The 16,887-nt window shown below is 38.5% G+C and overlaps 1 long non-coding RNA gene across 7 annotated transcripts in view; it reads left to right on the top strand.

The window, feature by feature from the left end:
• Positions 1-16,551, top strand: part of LOC111266132 (uncharacterized) — a 59,790-nt gene extending 43,239 nt beyond the window's left edge. The window contains exons 1-5 of one of the 7 annotated variants that reach the window (XR_002683894.2): positions 837-1,515; positions 1,750-1,826; positions 13,117-13,251; positions 15,535-15,706; positions 15,911-16,551. This is a non-coding gene — a long non-coding RNA (uncharacterized LOC111266132). The other 6 variants (XR_015313314.1, XR_002683896.2, XR_002683893.2 and 3 more) reach the window with 6 other exon arrangements.
• The last annotated feature ends 336 nt before the right edge of the window (positions 16,552-16,887 follow it).

Raw genomic sequence — 16,887 nt, 5'->3', positions numbered from 1 at the left:
CGTAGAACGAATTCATATCCTAGATTAGTTGCTTACAGGTAGATCCTTGTGGTCCAGCATCTCGCATTCGAAGAAAATTAGACCATAATGTCAACTAAGCAGAGCTATTGACATTTAGCAAGCCTTACGAATACAATACATAAGCATTTTATGAGGTCATTAGGTGATTGCTCTTATATCAACTCAAGCTTGTTATTAGGGTACTCTCAATTATGTTAATGGATGTATGGAATGTTTTTCCGGGTAGCCTTTATCTTCAAAAGTCACAAAACGAACAGGCGATTCCTTTAGCTTGATCGATAGTGAGTCAGACGGAACTGCAGCAGTAAATGTTAGGAATAATTATGTAACGTCCTTAAGGCACATTGGGCATTACCTGCATCGTAGCGTAAAACGACCTTAGTCTTTAAGTGCAGCTGGGCCGAGTCTCAACAACTGTCCGTTAATCATTTAAATAACCATTTTAATCAGGACACGTGGCGACCGCTCCATCGCGCCGTCGAAATAATGTCCATTGTCAACGCTCTAGTAATATTTGCCTTAAAAATTCTTTAGAAGGGGAGGATACAGCAATAGATACCTTACGCATGAAACATATTTCTCAGCTAGGTAATGATTAGCTTTCTGTTACTTTTTTCATCTTTGCACTTTTAAACTTTGCCGCTCTTCCATCATAATCGCATGTACCACACACATTATTATTTTCGATAGCAGCGACATCGCAACACGTACATAAACAGAGGCAGTCGACGCCTAGCCGTTATCACACCGAGAAGTACTGACGTAGAAAGCAGAAACAGAAACCGTTGTACTCTATAAGGTTTACCAGCATAGGAGATAGATAGCTATTTAGCATATATTTATCCATTCGTCTAGCAACAAAGTAGGCTTACTGTATTGAGTACAGAGAAAGGGCCAATATAGCAAACAACAGCAATTTTGTAAGACTTTATATGTGTTGGAGTTGATAGAAACAAGCGGTTGAATCCAGTGCATCAACAAAGGAGTTCACATACTAATGTCAGGGTCACCTGAGGACAATTAAACCTATCTAAGATCGAATAAAGCGTAGACCCACTTCATTTGTAGCCGTGGCCAGCCGTGTGAGGGAATGCTTAACAGCAGCATCCAATGTATAAGCTATTTTTACAGAGGAGAGAAATCACTCGTTTTTAGTGCACGCATCGTTAAAACAAATCGACGCCGTAACGATTGTGGCCATTAGAGTTGGCCGAGATTAAGGTTAAGTGATTTGACATTGGCTTGTTTTGGTTAGGTCAAACTTGAAAGTCGTTCATCCATCCGCACGCCTCGAATTAGTGCTAAAGTGGGAGATAAACCACTTCAAGGAAAAGTCAAAAGGATATTGGTAACAAATAGTATACTCAAAGAACCACAAAATAATCATTTGCCATGCCAAGTTAGCCAGCTGTGCGCGTCTGCCATTCATCGATTTTTATTCCTTAGAAAAAAACACCGAGCGTCCGGTGCAGACTGAATTTTTATAAAACCAAAGTAAGTTCTTTAACTGAGTTCTATTTAGCAGCTCGCAAACGTTTAGTATATTTGTTCACTGGAGCTTTGCTATATATTCAAGATGTCCTGAAAGTATCCAGTGTAACAAAAAATGAGGCGTTATAAAAAAAAAAAACTAAAGAATTAACGTTTAAGATACGAACAGATAAGAAATACTTTTTCTTCTCAATCTCAACGAACACTGGTTTCTCTGGATGTTTGATGGAACCAAAGTAATCACCATATTGGAGGGAAGCTTGTTACCTTATACATTTCGTAATCTTTTGCGCGAAACGAAAGTCCGGTGAAAGGTACGTTTATGAATTTTGCAATAATAAATATTACTCAACTCAAATCAAACGATACCGCTCTACAAATCTAAACGTCCGTTCTTGTATAAATATAGAAAGGTATATCTTTTATACATGAAAACTGGACAAGTTTTATATTCTTGATCTGTAGATTATTCGTAAGAGACAAAGGTGATCTATATAACTATGCGTCGAGCAAGAAGCTATATATCCTCATTTGATGAAGTTAAGCAGGGAACGATAATCGATATGCGGGCAAAATTAATAAGTTTCCTCAACTGTGTATGCAATGTAACCATCAGCACGAAACCTTGGCGCGCAAACTGTTCAGTCAAACTTGTGAAGTAGGTTAGGAGAGTGACGCATGATCGGTTACTTTTACCAAACGAGTCTACCTCTCCTCGAGGCAAAATAGATAGTATAGATCCAATAGCAAATGTCTATAACTTCACTTGCGATTTCTCTGATTACGAATATGTAAAACGTAAAACGTGGCCCAGCAGGCGGCTGCTGAGCAAATTATCAGCCCGAACAAATAGTAAATCAACGAATTTTCACTCTGAATTACAGTCTCATCATGAAAGTACTAAGAATTTCCCAGCGTCTTGTAGCAGATTTTACCTGCCCAAGCGAAAATTATGCACAGTTTGGGTAATTAATTATAGAGCAGCAGGTATTGATCCCCTCTTCATGTCGCCCACGTATCTTCGTACTAATGGCTGCCAAGGGTCAATGCTCTCCATTTACTGTTTTATGAAATAATTTAGCAGGCGCACGCTATTTTCTGGCTTCGAGATTTCCAAGATTCTTCCTGTTGCTGACTGTTACTTTCCAAGGTGTTAGATACTTTGAAGTGACGGGCCCACTTTCATGTCCAGTATGTCGTCTTTATAAAAATAGATGCGGAATAATATGCCGGCAAAAACATGAAGCTTACTGGACTTACCAAACGTAGGCATCCGCTCTTAAAAAGAAACATACAAATTCACTAGCTGGTTAAATTATTTATCAATTCGTTCTTGCAAAGATAGATCGACAATTATTCATGTAATATTCAATGATAGCCATGTTTGGATGCCACTCACCTAACTAGCTAAAGTCATGCTTGTTTTCGAGTAATTCAAATAGCGGCTTCCCACATATGTCCGAACAGAAATCGACAAAGCGGCTCCAATTCAAGATTCATGGCACGTTTCCCCAAAGAACAGTTTTGCCGAGAACAAAACTTCCAGGACAAGCTTTATCGCATAAATGTTATATCAAAGGCAAGGTCCAGCACGGCGGTGCCGTAAGACACTTCCTGCGGTTTCTAGATCGGCCATATAGAGGCCCTACGTAAGGTGACTATATAAGATCCATGGCTCAATCGCTTGTTGGAACACACACACAGAGAGGACAAATATTCGACTACTGATAAGTGCCTAGAAAAGGAGCGGGGCTTATATTTAAGTCGCTTTTCATAGTCCCTTTATTCTTCAGTTTCGATACGTCCAGTTGAAGCTTATTGTTCTTTAAAAGAAATGCCGCTGCTTATGAAGGCAGTATTGTACGGATAAACTATCAAGAGATGAAGACCGTCCCTGGCGTTTCTCGCCAGAGTTACTCCAAGTAACGGTGGTGAGTCGACACCTTAAAAGACAAGACTGTCTACTCCAAAGGTAATAAAGGGATAGTTAACAGCGGCATAAAACTCCCGGAAGCGCATAGATAGACATGAATGTATACCAATCTATGTTTTAATGTGTTGCAAGTTGTCGGTAGTAGCAAGGATTATGACGACGTCCTATAGTGTGCGCACATAGAGGAACATTTGCACGAGGGGGTTAATATCAGCATATCGGCATGGCGATCAATTCTCAAGAAGATAAGATTCTGCACCAGAATATAAATTAAGCGCTATTTAATTTCTAGAGGTCACCTAGCTGATTTTGGCTATTGCGCGGTGTAAATATGTATTGTAGTCGTAGATGAAACCTCTAGAAAGTGAAAATAATTACATATTATATATAAAATTATATACTATAATTATTTTTATAATGGACGACATACAGTATATAACGTTCGGACGTACTACAGTGACCTTAAGCACAATTAAACTTTAGTATAGACAACGTTGTCGATGATTACCGCGTCACCTAGGTACAAACTAGTGAGCCAAATAAGGAGAAAAGAAACGGCACAAACATGCGGCAGACGCCACTTCTTTTTATTAGCTTTTTAACGAAGATTCCGGCCGGTACGGACGAAATGCAAAAAAAAAAAAGAATAAAATTTAAGATACAAAACAGATTCAACGTTACGAATTTTACATCCGCTGTTACTGCTGGCAGTTATCATTTTTGAATGGCTGGCCTCTTCCAGTACTAAATTAAACGTGCCTGTCTTGCTCTCGATTTGGACCTAAATCAGCAAACATAACCTTAACTTTAATGAGTAAACATGTTACCTGTGCACCATTATAGGAATTATACTGATTCGTTCATAATATAATTCTGAATTACTGGCGGCCGATAATTATAAACAAAGTGTTAAGTAACAAAGTTAAAGTGTTAGGCAGAAGAGGACTGCATATAAAACATAATGTTCTTTGTAGGAACACAGTTACCATGGAAACTTGGTTTAAGGATTACATGTATCTTATGGCCACTGCGTTATAGGAAAACCACAGTTGCACACATATACACCCACAGAGACTGGTATGAATAAACATAGGCAAGTCGTTTTTCTATCAGTTCGCTTGTGTTTCAGTACATAAATATATCTTTAAAAACTCTAGATGCTCAGACAGCTAACTTAGCTAAAAAGAGAAATTCTCCCTTGTTTAGATATTTCGCTGGTCCTGACATCGTGTGAAACATTAGTAAGTTAACCTGAAATTTCGCGAAAACTTTAACAGGTTTATTGCGGTGTGCGGATAGTCCAGTCCCACGATAACAGAGGCGGTAGCAGCCTAGTAATAAATTTTGGCCACAGTTCAGAGCCTATGTAACGTCTGTTACATACCTAGATGCCAGTTTAGGTGACATCATACTGTTTTACTCTCATTCGTTCTATTTCTATAGTCGCTACCTCAATCACTCCTAATGGCCACATTAAGTCGTGTGTATCTTTTGTGCAGGGTCCGGCCAAATATTCTTGTTTTTGTTGCTATTTTTTTTTTATCGACGCTGCTGGTACTGTCGTAATTGTCGACTTTAAACACAATTCCAACTATCAAAGTGTAATTTGTTTCAAAACGAGGACAAGTCTATTCGTTTTGTGTGTGCAAAACGCATGCAATATGTACACATACCTTGCTAATTTTAATTTTTTCAGAAATGAACGGACAATTGAGTAGCACTTGACTCCGGATGAGAGTAAATCGAGGTGGAGGCTTTAGAGGGCATCGGAAAAATGAAGCTGATTGTAATGTTTATGAGCTGTATAATTCAATTGGATTTTTGTGAAATTAAATTTGTTTCCGTGTGTAAAAGATGAAAGTAATTTCCATAAATGTTTAAAAACATCCGCATGCTATCGCACATCTTTCCTATTTGGAAAATCAGCTGTGGCCTTTGCTGTCAACGAAAGGTCAACGGCTATAATAAAATAGCCTATTTTGCTGACAATTTTCAATTTCATACAGTCGTATTTTTGCACAATAACTCCGCCCAAGTAAAGTTTTTTTGAACGTGACATTTTCAGGACGATAGCTAGGTGATTTATTTGGGTTTTACGTCCGGCAGGCTGTAACGCATTACTCAGACGACGACCGGCTTTTGCCAACACAAAACGACGTGTGTCAGCGGCCGTTTCCAAACATGAATCACTACGTGTTTCTACGTTTAGTTGACAAATACTTAGAAAAATTATGATATAATAACACTTACGACTTGATTTTTATTATTAACATTTGAAATTGTCCAGTTTCTGGGCCGCATCTTGTCTGGGCAATGGTGGGCCACAAAGTCTGAAATCTTAGAAGACTAAGGAAACCCCATCCCATCTTAGATGTATAGCTTTGCCTCATGTATTGCGGTACGATAGAATATGAATCATACTCTGACAAGCTATAATGAAATCTAAAGACTAATTCACTAGTGAACATTATCTTTATCTCTTTCGACAGGCGCTGTATACAATATTAGTCTCATCGTTTGAGAGTGACTGTGACTTATCCTCTATTATATTATATCATATTGATCCCAACGCTCAGCTTCCATTTTTAGGACGTAAATCTTTAAAATTGCCCGCATTATGGTGTATCTTACATATGAGCGCCCTGTACCTGAAAGTGAAGTCGCAACAATGCAGCTAACTTATCCAAAACCGATTTTAATAGATTTAAGTTGAATCACAAAATTTCAAGTTGGCTTGTTGTCTAATGGCTCTTCAAGGGTTACCGAAACTCTTCAGTCCGCCATTGTATTTCTGGCATCATATCCTTACGGTCCTTTTCATTTACCTTTTGTTGTCATGGGAATAAATTAATTAGGACAGAAATACTTGTGAAATTTATTTTATTAATAAAATAAATGCCTCCTAATGGTCAAATACCGCTGAATTCGTATGTTTAGAAGCCGTCAAATTGTTTCGAATCACCTGAGTATACTCATTATCATCAACTAATTATAATGATGTATATATCAAAGTATTCTGATATCTATTACACGGAAATAAATATAAAGCACTAAATAAAGACACGCTGATAGAATATGTAACATTGAATCATAGAATCGAAACTTGCCATTGATTTTACCATTTTTTTTTTACTATTATCGTTGTATTTGTAGGCAGTGCAACGAAGGATGATTCTATTTGGTGCTTTTTAACATTTTGAATTGGTAAAGTGCTGAGGCTAAATATCGGAAAAGGGTTCTATCTTACCTGATATCTCTCAGTTTAATTACCGTAGCTAAGAACATTTGCGCTTGTGGCACGATGGAAACCATATTTGATATATTACGAACGCCAAATATAAAGACGATCACACTGATTTTGTCGCTTATAAGGATTCGTTATCTTCTATAGCCTAGGCAGCGATTTTTGTCATATTTTTTGTCGGACGTTTGATTCATCTCGCCAACTACCCGGACGTTTTCAGTCAAAACTCATTTGTCTTATGCGTTTCGAGCCGCTCTGTGCAAAACTCAATCGATGAACTGCTAAGCAAAGGTAGACTTTGGTAACGACGTAAGGTAAGAACAACAAAAGGTAAATGATGTAAAACTAGATTACTTGCGAAAAAAGCGGCCTGCATATTGTAGCAAGGCTTCCGAAGGGTCGTAAACATAGATTTTTTCACCTTTTAGGTCCGCTCGCTAGGCTCTCCTCAGCTCCTTTTATTGAATGGCATGGTCTAAGCGGCAGAGAAGTGTTCAAAGCGACGCATTACACTTCACCCCCAACGTTCGATATATAACTTGTATAAAATGATCCCTGTGCATAATGAACTTTTTGACATAAATATCAATAACAATCTATGCATCTTTCATAAGGCTCAATAGCTCACAAGATTCAATAGCTCTTTTTCTAGTCCTGTTTCGGATATGCGTGAGCATGCGATCACGGACGAAAGCAAAGTACGCAAGACAATCCTACAAATTATCTTCATATAAATCGGAGGTTGTCCTTCCTAGCTGTACATCCCCCGCACAGCATAAAAAATACAAATAATTTTTTTTACTAATACCTAATTAGTATGTGAGGTAGACTTCGTCTATGTTCTTTAAGTTAAGCCGCAAGAGTAGCTATATTGACGACAATTAGTCATAACATACGAAAATTGACTGATACTGATTTTTCAAATTTGAATTGTGTATACCAGTGTATACCAGAATTCTGTATATATATATATATATATATATATATCTATACACCGGTTAACATATTGTGCAGCCGGTTCTTCGAAACTGAGGCGTCACACGAAGACAGTCACGACGAGAATGGTTTCAGACGAACTTTTTTTTTTTTTTGCATACAAAGATGAGTCTGTAGATGCCCGTCGTTTCGGCATTAACCAAGAATGGGTCTTAGAATCAAGTGCTGCTATCCGCATCAGAGTGTGGGTAGACATGTGTCGTTGTACCGTGTATTCATTGGGCGAAGGGCACATAGATGTCAGATCGATTAATAATAGAGATCGCTTCCGTGTTGTCATTCTAGATCGCTTGAATCTCACTTTTATAGAATTTACGGGCTGCTGGTGGTCGACTAAGCCAGAGGGATTTTGGTCTACGGCGGAGTTGTCGGAACCGGGAAAAGGCTAAAGCTCTTCCCGCCTTTGTCTTGTCCAATGTTTGTACGCTGTATTATAATAGAAAATTCGAAAAATCTAACGAGACAGTAATACCGCCCAAAAAATGCTCAACGACGATATCACAGCGACGTATCTCGCTAGTAATAAACGCGTGCTCAATTTAAACGTGGTCTAATAATAGTTGCCGCCATTCGTATCACTGAATACGCTTGTTTGGCACGTATAATCTCCAAAGTACAAGATGTTCAACACCGCGGTAGGGCCAAACGTCAACTTGTTCTTCGTGCGACTGTACATGTTAAACAAATATTGTTGCATTTTTCTTTCCTAAGTACATCTATTCAGTTGAGTGATCTTTACATATTATCAAAAAAAAAAAAAAAATCAAAGGGGCAAAATATTTTTGCTTTACGAAATTTCGTTTGTGAAGCCAAAGCTAGTGTTTTTCATACTGTTCGACTGTGTAACAATGGAGTCAGTTGGCTAAGTAGCTGACGCCGTCTAAGGCGATTCCGCATACGCGGATTCGCAGACGAGCTTTTTTTGCAACTCGCATGTTGCCCACAGGTCTTGATCAGATCTGTAACATACGTACCTTTCGATACAACAAGTATGATGGATGAACCGAGGCGGTGTATTCGCGTCCAACAACACGTGATATTTGAAAATACCAGACATGGCGATAGGAGTCACAATTAAACAATCAAGAGACTGAAAAAGAGGTGGTCTTCATTTCACGTTTTTAACTTGAATCTGTCCATTGTAGTCTTTTTGTAGGTAATAATCGTGAACTGCGTAACTAGTTCTGCGGTAAGTTGCCTCTCGAACGATATCGTCCATAGATCTTTTAAAAGAGATGAATACAATTCTTTCGACAAATCTTGTTCATCCCGTGTGGCATAAAATGTCAATAGAAATTTTACGATCAAAGTAGTACTATTGCGGTAGCCATATCACATTTAAGCAACCGCGTTTTCCCAAGTGACGACAAGCGTAATTGTAAACGTCACACTGCCCAGTAGATAGCGGCCAAGATTACGCTTTTATACCGATGTAAAATCTATTCACAATATTAACAGCTGACTCTAGTGGCTTTGTTTAACTTATATAAATGCCATTGGAGTAGGGTCATCGATTGAAGTAGGGGAAAGGGGAGTCCCTACGATGGCCTACGAACCAAAAGTACGTTGCGTTGTTATAGGTTCATACAATAAGTTATAATAATAGATTTGATTTAGGTACGAGCTCAAAGCCCTTCCATGTCTACGAGCATCTCTCTTATGTTTACTCTTGAATAAATTCGATGTCACCTGCCAAGATGGTCCCATTCAAATCTCCATTGTACGATAGGCCAACGTTATTGTTACTGGATACAAATTTTCGAACTCTTCGCACTGTACTAGTTATTGCCCGATCACTTCTAACAACATCTGTCCATCCGAAGATTGCAGAAGATTTCGAATTTTATGCTTTTCAACGAGTACATGTTTGCGTATACGCACGTCCGAAAGATCTACAAGACAGCTGTAACAACTTTTGGGTTCCTTTCGTGGTCTGAAAGGAGCGGACAATAGTGGAAACAACATTTAAGAAAAAAGAAAGACTTCAACATAAAAAATTCAAACAATTCAACAAAAATTATCCACAGACTGTGATTCTAATAAAAAGCGGAAAAAATGCCTTTTTCAGTTATCTTTACAAATTTGTAAAAAATCCAACTATAACAGTTGCCTAGTTGTTTGACTTTCACATAATGAGGCCTACGAAATTCGAGTTTTCGGAGGTATCCAGCGACCTAGTGCTTACTTGGCATTTAGAAAGTTATCACTTGAAACAGTAGGAGAATTATACTGAGTTACTAGGAAACGATAGAACAGGGTAGTGGAGTATTCCTGTTCAACTTTCTCGGCTAATTCTGCCGTGTGAATAAGTCCTCGGAATCGCCTCCTCAGTATGGCATTGAGGACTTACCGCCATTGAAGGTTTAAGTGAACTAGGTATTCCCGGACCTACCTAGAATTTTTCCAATGAACCTATTAAATGGCGTTGTAACTAGAGCATAGTAGGAATGGAACAGTTCAGGGCTGTGAAAGGCTAATGCATGATGCAGACCAGACCAGACCAGATCAGATCAGACTAGACCATACTGTTAAGATGTTTGCCTGGTACGATTGGTACTTTCACTCATTAAATTTCCAACCCTGTATATTCGAAGAGCAAAAAGATCTGAAGCAGGGTAACGGAGTAACAAAGTTGTAAAAAAGTTACTGAGCTCATGAGACTGAATTCAGGACAAAAGAACAATAAAGTAAAGTGAAAAAATCAGAGTTTTAGGTGAATGACAAAGAGGGAACTAGAAAAAGACAACCGGGCCAACTCCAATAACTGAGCTTACTTAATAGGACGCTAGGATAGTTACGGTAGAATTACAGAAGTAATATACGAGATTAAAGAAGAAGAAATATTGTAAACAGGCAACGTAATTGACGGCTGTAACGAGTTGGGATACGTGGCTAGGATTCAGGCCAAGGAGGTTTACCTTCGCTTCAGGTTGAATTGGTGTCCCGTGGAGTCGAAGTACCAACCTAAGGCTAATTAGGGAAAAGTGCGTGCGTTTAGTGAACACTTCTGCTAAAGTCTCACACTGCTATAGCAAATATCTAAATATGAGGCCCGATGTCTGTAACCGAGATTTACACATTAACCTCTTGACAAAAAGTCGGATCAGAACACTAATGGTATATCATTTGATAGCGTTTAGTTTAGATATATAATCGGGATCATGTACACTAAAAGAAGAAGTGAGCTTAAGATTCTAAATAAATGCATGGGCAAAAGCGGACGAATTTTACGTACGGCTGATTCTGCTTGTTAGCGCACTGATCAAGTGGCATTCGGTGCTGATATTATAATTGAAACAGAAGTGCACAAATATGCAGCCTTCTGCCAGGTTGGTTTTTAGGACAGCCTTTTATATTCATTCTTAGAGGAACAGCAAGTGATTGTATTCATATGCAGATAGTAACATGTCTGATCAGAAGAAACAGATCATTTCTTCGTCACAGTTTAAAAAAAGACAGTACAAGATTCTAACGGCTAGGAAATTCTGGCGGCTTCGATGGACGCAAAGCTTACGTTTATGGATAAACACTTTATTCAGATGACAGAAATAGCCTCCCAGATACAAGCACTTCGGTGTGTGTTCAATGCTTAAGTTTTATAGAAAAATTCAGAAGCGAGGTTATTTGTCAATAACTGTCTTTAACAGGATGTGATTAGAATGACAATTAAACGAGATGAAAATTTATAGCTTACAGAATAGTCTGAATTGAGCCATAAGTGAATATATGTAGCGTGGACAGCAGTCAACTGAGAAACTTCAACGCGGCTATTATAGCAAAACTTAATCCTTACGATTTTTTTGACAGTTCTTCAATTGAAAGGGTACGGCGAAAGATGTGCGAAGCCAAAGAAGTGTCGGAGCCGTCTGTCGTGAAAAGGACGTTTTATGATTTAGATCAGAGCAAATATTGAAAAAAGGAGAACTATCATGTAGAAGTTGTGTTGAAGATAGCACCGAAACCGCGCACACCGAGTAGATGAGGGAACGAAGCCTGAACGTGATGATACCTATAATTTCTTAGATAATAATTCTTAGTAATATAATAATATAACTACCATTAACATTTCTTTTGAAACGATATGAGAGATTCTTAGAGTTGTATTTTTGAGTATAGGTAGATTTGGGTAGGTATCTCAACTGGGCGGATAATTCAGGCAGTGACATTATAATAATTAGTCATTTCTAGGGGATGATATTAAGGTAAGGCCGCAGGCCTGTTTAAATGATGATTGTGTTGGTCATAAAACTACGTTTGACTATGAATGATAAAAATAATGTGTATATTAACAATCGCAATACATTACCCTATAGACAATGAACATCAAATTGTCTAGTTCAGGCCAAAGCGTACCTTCCAGCTGTAGTCTACAAGTTCAACGGTTTCAAATATTGCCCTTCTCGGAAAGCTTCAGCGGGAACGCTCTTTATAAAATGCGCGTGGTTTGAAACGAAGGGTAGTTCTTATATGCCATGCATTTAATTTATGATGTGGCTTAAGTGCCTGACTTCCCATGTAAACTGTTCCTGACCAGCTCTGGATTGTCATCAGAAGTCGTTAGCGTGAAGCGCGTGATCAGTCTCAAATATAGAGATCAGCCTCCGAAAATTTTTTGTATTTGTAATAAGATCATTAAAGACAGTAATCTCCCATAAAAAGGCCGCAGTTGTAGATTTTCTTCATACTCGGTAATATTACAACAATTGTTTATATGACAAATGTCAATTTATGAAGAGTGTAAAAACAGAGTGTCGATCTGGTGACCTGCCCCACCAGACGAAAGTCCCCGGAACTATTATTCTTTTTGACTAACTCTAAAAGGTTAGGTGGGATTAAACCAATACATGTGGGCTTTACGATGACAAAATGTGTTAATACGAAAACACTATAACAGCGTAAGTACACACATAAACAGGCGATCAAATACACGAGTTCTCAGATGAAGGATTTCAAAACCTGTCAGGAAGTGTTTTGCGGTCACTTTTGGCAAGATTTTACGATAAAACAGTAAGCTAGATTAAATAAGAAGAAATCAACTTTTAGCCTCGCAGATACCACTGAATGGCTCAATTTGAAGTTGATTAGAAAACCGAAAAAGGTCAGATCACTGCAACTGATAGGGGACCACCCGAACTCGTTCTTTTAAAAATGTGACGTCAGCCACTAACAAACTGATAACTATTAAAACAGTCTAAAGGGCTACTATGTAACATTTGCAGAGTTTTCTCTTATCATTTGCTTTCCTTTTAGTATTTTTTTTTTCTCTATTTCTTTTTCTTGGGATGTATTGACATTTTTCATATTCTACTATTTTTCTATATTTTATTTCGTTATTTCAATTCTATCATAAAAACTAAAATATATTTACCTATATGCGTTCTCTTTATTTTTACATGTCTAAAAAGTAAAGTTGATTTTCTATTTGTTTCAGAAATCTGCTCGAAGACGGCGTTTCCGCTTTACCTTATGCTGCCGAACGGATAATTTCAAGCATACGAACCTTTTCGGAGGTTAAACGTGCTAACAACTGAGGTTCAGGATAAGGCATATCGCTCACCAGGTTCCGGTAAGTTGTTGAGGAAAATTTGCGGTGGTACCCCGAGAACTCCCTTAAAATTATCAGATCATGGTAATATTCAATATTTACAGCCGTTTATGGCATCTAAATTAGATTCTTACAGAGTGAATGAAAAGATAGATAACTTCTAATTGGCAGGGATGGAGTAGCTTCGTGAAGTAACTGCATTAATAAGAACACCAGCAAATAGCATAACGGGCGAAACCAAAAAGTAAAGCCAAACGCATAACAGCGAACATTCTAAAACGAGTCAAGTAGGTACAGCCTTTCGACCGTGATAATAGCGCTAGTAATAACAAACTGTAGTACATACAAATTTGATTTAATTAAATAGATATTACGATATATACGATAAGTAAAATACAGCCGTTTTTTTATTCATCCCATAGCCTACATGCAGAGGTGGCGATGGTAACGTTGCCAGTGCTTCTGCGATTGTTTGTTTAATTACTAGTTCGGTTCAACTCATTTAGTCAATCAGCAACAAGTTCGAATGACGATCGTTGGTGTTGAAAGTTCTCGAGTGTACTAAGAGGGACAGCCAAGTTCGTAGCGTTCGGATTCAGTCCTTAAATAGAAAGAAAAAGAAAGTATATCAGGCGCGGTTTATTTGCGTGACAGCAAAATACAGGAACAATGAAGCAAAGGCCTGTCAATGCCAGTAGATTGGTCAGCAGAACGACGAGACCCAGCGAAGTTTTCTCGTTGCTTAGTCAATGCATATAGTTTACGCGTAAGTCCTTTAGACCTTTGGGGAGAGAACAGAGAGGAGCAACCGTAGGGGCAGGACTGGAATAGGAACAAAGCTCGCGGCCACCCCCCTGAAGTGAAGTGAGCAAACAAACCTCAAACTGTCTAGAAGTAAGTTGAACTATCGAGGTACACAGGTTCACTTACCCGGCACACACTAGGGGAGGGGGAGGGTGTTATACTCGGAGAGTTTCCCTGTGACATCGTTGATTGCCCTGACAATTTACCACATGTACAATGTTCTTAGCGTTGCTGTTGTCGTTGTTATTTGTCGATGAAACTGTCATTGAGGACGTTCAACAATGTATGATCGGCTCAGTCAGCTCGTGATGTCTTGGTCTGCCTGGTGGCAGTGTGCGGCGTAGTTACATTATTGCGACTTAGTAAAGGATCTCGAGATTTATGCGAGACCTATTGATTAAAGAAATATAGTTTAATAGTCCACATAATTCCCTCCACATTACACAAGGCAGAGGAATATACAAGGAGACAACTGCAGGATGGCCGTTTCTAAGTGACCGTATACCACTTTAGGTTTTTTTTATACACTGTTTCTATTTTTTTGCTAGTTGTTTATTTCTATTACTAAACCTTACGTAGAGCTTTGGATTGTAGATATCACTGATACACTATTAACACAAGCGAGAGTGGCAAACGTACATGAAAATTTAATTGTATCCTTTACGGATAGTGGCCTACATTGTACTTGACCAACGAAAAAGGTCCTATATAATCAGATGAGCTGACGTTATTTTCACATCTACTTATACGTCTTAGGAAGTTCGAGGACTGAAATTAATATAATCGTTTTAGTATGTATATTCACAGGCAGTCGATGTGCTTCGATGGTACGCACCTTTTAGGTCAGAAAGAGGCCCTGATTAGAGGCTGAAGTCGGTTAATTAGTTTACGTTTAGAGTCTCTCTTTGTTCTTTTAAAAAATTGCACTTTTTCCTATACTTTATGCTGCATTATAATCTTAGCCTGCAGCAGATGTCCTCGACGTTCTTTGGCAGATTGTATTGTGCCGATAAACTGAAAAAGCTATACATTTCTCCCTCGAGAGCCCTACGTGACGCTCAAGCCCTAATGATCTCTCGAATTTTAAAAGTAAACGATTTCCGCGCACTGTTACTCTTCCAATAACTACTCCATTTCGTTGTTACCCATCTATCACCTTTGTTTTCCAGTCACGAATAGATGAATACTAGCTTCCCCCTATTTGTGCTTATTAGCCTCGTCTCTCGTTTTTTCCGATTACTTCCATTGCGGCCCTAACGTGAAACTATATCCAGTTTGCTCCCACTTTTATCCAAGCACTAACCTGCATGCAGGACGTTCGCCATTTTCTAACCGACAGCTGTTATTCAAACTCTCAGCAAGATCTACATTTCTACCTTCACGACAGTATAACGATAACCAGCCTATGGATTCGTTGTGTTCAGCATCGTTACGTTGCTGTTTGCAGCGAGACCTATTCTTGTTCCCATTATTAATAGACTGGCGTTTCGATCTCGGCAGCAGTCCAGCTAAAACACGGTTCAACAAGATAGCTTTGCGCGAATTGTCTGCATGTGTATAAGAGGCGACAAAACGGTCCTACTACGCCGGTCGAAGTAACCTATCCGGGCCGATCTCTAAAGGGCGAAGGTTGGCAAAGCAGGATTTATTGACCTCTACTGTCAGTAGAAACGTATGTGACTAATATTACTTATACACAGAAATATAGAGAGGTATACAGAAAGTCATATGGAAGATCGCAATGAAGCGAACGACATTTTACGGTCAGTTAGTATATTTGTACACATAGTATAATCCTCCACTTAGCCTGATCCCTTGACCCACTTAGTTAGAGACCGGACTACATCTCATTTCCCGTCGTTCTTTTGCCAAACAGGAGATCGGCACACAACGACCGCCAAGCCAACTAAGCACTAACAAAGAATGACTGCAGGCTACGGTTACGAAATCAAACAAGGCCGGGTGCTGACAGCAAATATGGGCCTGCCCTGTCAAATGACAGGCCGACCATTTAAATGTAATTGGGCGTAATTGTTGGCGCGATCTTGTGTCGTACGTCTGGCGGGATATGCAAGCTGGGTACTGCCTTCGTATAATCCATAATATGATTCGCCTAGAATGATTACAGCGGTGTGTGTATGAAAGGAAAGCTAATTTCAACCGGGTTATTGGTTACAAAAAACTGTGGGGAACGCAACAAGCATCAATTGTTAAGTCAAAGAAAACGGTGAAGGGGTATTACGTCACGTTACGAAAAGTATAAATATCGTTTATCTTATTCCAGAATAAAGTAAGCTCTATGTCTTATCATCCCGTTTTGGTTTCCTAAACATTAAACGATATTGTAACAAACGACACCGATACTGTACATTTACTTTAAAAAGGTACATCTTAATGTAGCAAAATCTTCTACCAAATAAACTATGTCGAAAGATGATAAATTGACAGAACAGCGGAGAATTATTTCGAAAATTTTTTCTTCAAATAAATGCCATTGGGCTCAAGTTAATTCAAGCAGATGTTGTATTTTTCATTTCACATTTCAAATTCTCCAGGGGTTTCGCCATTTGACTTTGAATCCGTATTCAATTAATAATTTTGGCTTGCATTTTCTTATTATTTACTATTTATAATTTTCTTATTACTTATTGTATATTAACTCTCAAGGCACTAACGAATTCATTAGGTATTTTTGCTGCAGCGTTTATTATTTTATATATATATATATATATATATTACGGATCTTACGACGTCAAGTGGCTGATTCGTGTTCTCTTTAGAAATGAGCGGTATATATTCTGTCTGTATAGTCTATACATCTGTGTATAATATGGTCTTCAATTTATATGACTC

Source organism: Varroa jacobsoni, unplaced genomic scaffold (genome assembly GCF_002532875.2).
Source record: "Varroa jacobsoni isolate VJ856 unplaced genomic scaffold, vjacob_1.0 scaffold_1057, whole genome shotgun sequence".
NCBI classification, from domain to species: Eukaryota; Metazoa; Arthropoda; class Arachnida; order Mesostigmata; family Varroidae; genus Varroa; species Varroa jacobsoni.
The sequence above is the reverse complement of the archived record's forward strand: the minus strand, read 5'-3'. Positions and strand labels throughout refer to the sequence as shown.